Source organism: Aptenodytes patagonicus, chromosome 6 (genome assembly GCF_965638725.1).
Source record: "Aptenodytes patagonicus chromosome 6, bAptPat1.pri.cur, whole genome shotgun sequence".
In the NCBI taxonomy this organism is placed as follows: Eukaryota; Metazoa; Chordata; class Aves; order Sphenisciformes; family Spheniscidae; genus Aptenodytes; species Aptenodytes patagonicus.
The window spans coordinates 26,096,708-26,103,140 of NC_134954.1; the positions used below are offsets into that span (position 1 = coordinate 26,096,708).

At 43.0% G+C, this 6,433-nt stretch overlaps 1 protein-coding gene across 2 annotated transcripts in view; it reads right to left on the reverse strand.

Annotated features, from left to right (window-relative positions):
* Positions 1–6,433, reverse strand: part of KLHL24 (kelch like family member 24) — an 81,933-nt gene that overhangs the window by 32,974 nt on the left and 42,526 nt on the right. The gene's annotated exons all lie outside the window — the stretch shown is intronic.

The window sequence follows — 6,433 nt, forward strand, 5'->3', positions numbered from 1 at the left end:
TGCTGTTCTGGCCGCAGCTGCTAGGAATCTGCTGTGTTCATAGGCAGAAAGTTATGGCTGTGTTAAGCTAAGATTACTCTGATCAGCTTAAAAAACAAACTAGCAAAGGCACAGGCTCCTAACAGCATAACACCTTCAAATTCGGTACACAGGCAGTTAAAGCATACTCAGATAATTTCCCTTCCTCAGCAGGAAACACTACAACATTTTCAGCACTTCCTCTTTTTATATTTTCAATCATTGCACTTCATGCAATACCTTTATTTGCATGAGGATATTAACAACTCACCTACACTGTTTCTAACTTTAGGTCATTCATAATTCAGTTACGTAAAATGCAATAACGATTTTTACTACTAGTAATAATTAGAAAAATGTACATTTCTACAGCATAATGTCTGCTCAGATTAATATTCTTCCACCTGCTCAGCTACTTAGCTAACAATCTGTCGACTTAATTCCTCCACAGGCTGCAGGTAGCTGGAAGCTGTGAAGTAGGGCTCATTCACGTTCTCGAGCTCCCTGGCTCACACCATACAGAGTTAAGATTAGAGACCCTTCCTATATAACTAACACTGAATTGTCTTGAAAGCTGTCTAATGACGCTGCCTAAAGACCAGTTTCACACAAGTTTAGATTTCTTGCAAAAGAGACAATTAAGACACCCTGCTGAAAAGTTGCAAAAGATCTATTTTTTAACAGTATTTTAAAACTTGCTGAAACTTCAGCTGCTGTAACAATGATGCGGAACTAGCTGAGCAGTATAATCAATTTTTTTTAAACTAACGTTCAGGTTCATCATACGTTCGTCATTCTTCTCACCATCAAACTGAAACTTTAAAGGTTAGCTGTGAGCTAAACAAAATAGCTGTGGAGGAAAAAAATAAACTGGATATCAGACAGACGTATGTACTGGCTTTGTACAGGAGAGCACGTGTGGAGGTGTATTAAGTCAAATTGCACTTTGATCAAAAGTTATGTATTTATTTATGGAAAACATGTAAATTTCTGCTTCTTTCCAGTTTGCTTCTTTCCCCCAGACCAAGCAAGGCTGAGCTTTCAGCAGTCGGCTGCCAGGGAGCTGACTGATTCTGCCTTTCATTATGTCAGAAAAGGAGACACAAGAATTAATTACATAAATTTTGGGTTTCTAGTGAAAAACTCATGTTCCAAGAGTAGCAATATTTACCAACGGCATCCTTACTTTTCGGATAATTAGACAAACTAGTAAATGACCCCACGTCAGGCAGCAGCAGGAACTATCTCGTACGGTGGTCAAAAGAAATGACTGATTCTGTGAGCTGCTGTGTGTACCACCCAAAATGTCGACTCCCTCTTGCTACCTTCCCCTGTTACCATCTCTGGCAAAAAAATCTCATTTGGCTTCAGCCTGTTTAGACTGGGCTTCACTTGAACATTTTCTTTTGCTTTGGGTCCATGCGGGTTTCTAGACTGATAGACTTAGTCCTGCAGAGAAGGAAACAAAGAAGCCTGAGGCTAGTCAGCAAGTGGTGTGGATACAGAGCACACAGATCATCGCATTGGCTTTTCCTCTTACGGTCTTCCCAAGTAACAGGTTGAGAGTCTTTACAACCCGAGAAGGAAATCTGTGTTGCAAACTAGCAAAAGCCCATCACAAGGAACGCAAGGACCACACTGATTCTGGGGCCAGCATTTCTAAGCTTCAGGCAGTCCAAAAAACAAAGCAAAATTTGGTCACAGCTCTGGAGTGTCGCTCGGAGTGTGAACTCATCAGTTAGGTATGTGTGCGCAGAACTGGCTGAGATCGACAAGCCTTAATGAAAAATAGAAGTCAGCATTGCTTTAGACTTCAATAAGATCTGAGACTAGGTTTATTTCCTATGGTTTGGGGTCACACTGTCAGCATTTCACAGGGCCTCTTAGCATATTCTATGAATAGACTCAAGAACTGACGTTTGAGTCCAACTGATGTCCCTACCATTCATTAACATCAAGCATGCACTAAAACACAGACCTCCACATAATTGGCAGTTTCCTCCATTTCCCAGCTCTTGCGAAGCAGAACAGCTCTCCTTCATTTCAAGAGCTACTTTGGTAGTCATGTTTTATCAAGCCATGAAACAAGTGCCTGAACTATAGTGCTGTTACTTCTTACCAAGGCTGCGTTTCTTACCTTGGCACACTGGACGCCCAGAGCCTGGCTGCGGCAGAAGATGGAGGTGAACGAAGAATACAAGATCAAAATATCACTGAGGACAACAGGCCTCTACTTCTTCTAGCACAGGCCTAATTCCTTGTGTCCACTTATGGAGAACAAAGGTATAGTTTACTTAGAGGAAGAATTATTTGTGCATAAACAGCCATTAACTAATAATACAGAGAAGATGCTTTTAAATTCAAATGGGTGGCACAGCAGCCAGCACTAGACAAGTGACCCAGGCATGTTGTTACTTATATAAACTGAAGCAGGAGGGAGTCTGATGCTGATGACAAAACCTCTTTGTGAGTAACACTGGCAAAATCTTTTAGAGAGCAATTCAGGACTAAGTTAAAAGCAAATGGGGCACTTCTCTCCTAGTAGAAACTAACTTTAAGAATCACATTTCTTTCCCTGTTTGTGTACAACAGGGAATGGAAATAACTGCTGCTATTTTGTTTCAAAAAAGTATTATCTTGAGGGGGGAAAAGGGGAAGCACTTGTCTGTTCTCATGAAAAACCCGTAGTAGTGTAAGGTGTTGAGGAAAGAACATCCTTCTTCCAGGGAGAAGGAAAAGACTATCCTGGATGGGGAAGGCTGGTTACAGCGCTCATTAACTGCCATGGCCTGCACCTACTGCATTTCATATGAGTCTTACCTTCAGCCCCATCCCCAGGCTTCAGTCCTTCCAGTTTCATTTGGGTGCATCTCATCTTGGGCTACAAGGTCTTAAAATACAGCACTAAGTGATGTCTCAGCTTGTTCTGCCTGCAGCTTTGGGAGTGACCATACTGCACCCCCAGAGTGCAATTCAGCTTCTTCAAATAGAATAAACACTTATTTAAATAGTAGTCTTCCTCCACCACTCCCTCAAAAGCCTATGAGCAGGGGATCAAAGATTTCTCAAGCTCAGCTGGCCCATCCACACGTCAGGGTTAAGGCTTACTGACCTCCATAGCCAATAACACACATGGCAGTAATATGATTAGGATAACAACCAGACTTCGAATACTGAACCCAAATAATCTGGCATTTACAGTTTGGTCAGCTGGGAGCTCTCTTTTATACAAGGTGAAAGCACAGTTTGGAGTCACTCATCTGGATTGTCAGCACAATGCCTGACTATCCCACTACCCCTAAGAAAACAATACGTGGAAGCAGCAGTTATCCTAGAAACATCCCAGTGACTTAAAATACAAGCAAAACCAGCCTGAGAGCAAAAGTTAGGAAGATAATAAATGCAGCACTAGCAGAGTAACATTGTGATACTCTCAAAATGGGAGGTGCTTTTCAAGAGTAAGGGGATGAGACAGGCCAGCCTCACAAAGTCATGGTTAGTTGCTGACTTTGAACAACTGCAGCTGCCAGAGGAAGGGATATGAGAAGGCTCAAGGAGTAGGTTTTGAAATGGAAGGTGGTGCTGGTTCAGAAGAGGGAGTGTAACTGTGATGAAACAAAGATGCCAACTTGCAGTTTATAGAAAACCTGATGCACAATTTCTGGATGCATTTTCAAAACCAAAAATTACATTTGTTTCCTCATAGCTAAGATAAGAACATGCTATTTTAAGCTAGTGAACATTATCCCAATGTACTGAAAACACAGACAAAAAGTCCAGCAACTTTCCAGGGTTGACAAGATTATCTTGGGCCTCAGCTATCTTACTGTGCTAGAAAATACCTCATGGTTAGATGAGCCCTGATATGTGTGTCCAGCTGTCCAGCTGCAGTCCCCGTCTCTGCTTCCACACAAAGAACCATCTCTGCATTAAGCAGTTGGCTGTGTGCCCTCCAGCAGGGTCCTCTGCATTGTAAGGCTTTTTCTGCAGTATTTATTGGGTTGCACAGTGGAAGTGATTGCAGTGTTGGGACTTCAGTTAGAACTCAAAAACTTCCCAAGACTTCTCTTCTGCTGTTGTGTCCTCCTGTTGGAGGGTAGCACCTTTAAACAGGCCACCTCAGAAGAAAGAATGCTCCCTCCCACAACCATGAGGAAGTGTGTTGAGGTCTGAAGATGTAGCTGTCAATACATTGCTGGGTGGCTTCAGCTTTACAAGTTTTCTGCTTGCTCCTAGGCAGCTCTGGTGATGATTTTTGCAGCACTGGGGGAAGTACAAGGTGGAATAGCCAAGAGCAGCCACTTGGTCATGGATCACACATACCTGGAGCAACACTCGTGGTCGCGAAATGGACATGGTCTGGAATAAGAGGAAGAAGACAAACAGCAAGGATGCACTTTGTGGGAGCTCTGCAGTGACAGGACACTCATGGGAGGGTTCCCTTCCAGGCCAGAAATATTAAGTCATTGCCATCTGCAAGTTCAGCAACCTGCTCATTACCTAGAATAGGAAGTGTCCAGACCCCAGTGTGATACTAGGCTGGCTCAGCATCTTCTTTCTCCGTCCAGAAAACCTCCTGCCAGTCTTCATCTGGCCTCTTCCTAAGGGCGGCCACATGCTCCCATGTTTCTTCGCTGGTGCCTCTCAGATTTGCTAGGTTCATAAGGGCTCTGTTAGCTAAAGTACAAGGACTGTGGGAAGCAAAAAAAGTAACAAGAACTGTCAGAAATAGGTTTCTATGTTTCTGCCTTTGTTTTAAGAATGCCTCGGCTCCTTGCTCTTGATCCATTGTTGGGGGGTGTTCCAGGTGTGATTTCTTCTGACCCTCCTCTTAATCATGGCCCCATGTCCACGACTTTTCCCAGGGACTGCCTGAATCTTTCACTCTCCAAGATGGGAACAAGGACCCCTGGCCAGTCTGGGCAGATTCACCTGGCATGGTCAAGATTTACAGTACTGAAATGCCACAGTGATGAGATGCTGGTTTCAGGAACAGACAATTGCAAATGGTCTGGTGCTGGCTACAGACCAACATTTAAGCAGGGAGCATGATGAACGGGTAACAGAGGATGCAGAGGTAAGGAGGTCAGGGCAGGGTGCAAAGCAGTCTCTGAACTCAGCTCGCCAAACACGTACAAATCAGAGATACATATGTACCAGCAGTAGTCTGTGATGTTACATAGCTCTGTGAACTTACTATGTGACAGAAGTGGTGGATATACATTATTTAGCCAGTAATTCCAGCCAGTTATCTCAGGCTGGTACAGAATCAACATAGGTCAATTCAGTATGTGTAAGCTAAAGACAATAGACAAACACGTCGTGAACAGACAAGCCTTCAGCTCTTACCAGATCAAGTGGTTCATTTAGCTAGCAGGTAATTCTTTAATGAAAACAGTAGAAGTGCAGCCAGAACAAGCTTCTAAAGGCCAAAAAGAATGTATTTGGAAGCTGGTACCATAAAGTAACAAGCTGGATTTGACCCAGGATTAAATAACGTGTTGCTGCTGCAGTCTTGGGAGACGAGGCAGCTCAGGCAAGCAGCTCCCTGTTGTTGGGGTTGTTCCCTTATACTTGCAAAGACACAACATTCACCTCAGCGCTCCTGCCCTGGTACTTGTCCAAATGATGAAACTAGCTACCACATTTGCGGATTAATCCCTGAGCAAGGGATTCTTTAAATATTAGGCAGCCCTATAAAAACAGACTGACAGAAGAAGAAAGGAGAGGAGGTGTTTGGTAGAAAAAAAAATAATTTTAAGGGTTAAAAATACATCATATGGGTTGGCAATGCCACAGAAGGAGACAAACTGCAGATAGTGATCACTGTTACTACTAGTCAACGCTTGTTTGAGCTACTAAGGTCCTTTCTACAGTGCAGTTAATGGGTAGCACGCTGACAATACCACAGCTATCAACCGACCTAGTTACTGCAGGGTTTCCGTTCCCAGCACTCACAACCAATACAATCTTACTTCAACTTTCCTAACTATTAATGCTTTGTTTAAAGCTTCAGCAACTGGAATCAAGTGATCACTGCTGAATCTCAGCTTTCACTTAAACAGATAAAGAAAATATGAAGCTTCTCACCATCAGAGAAAAGCCTGATAAGATGAATTCCCTAAGGTCAAAAGTCATGATGATAAACAAAGAGAACCTAACCCAAGATAGGGTTAAAATATTGTGATTTTAAAAGCACACCTGGTATTTTTGAAGGGGTCTCCTTCATTTTCTGATTGTATTCCTGGAGCAGTACTTGGTGGAAAGATGGGACTGGCTTTAAAAAAGGAAGCATTCGTTACCAAAAGTCAGCACAAAAGGCAGCAGGAACATATTTACATCAGCTGGGAAAAAGCCAAAGCACTGCACAGACTACACAGAATGAAGAAAACCCGTTACAGGGAGGTAGGGGAAA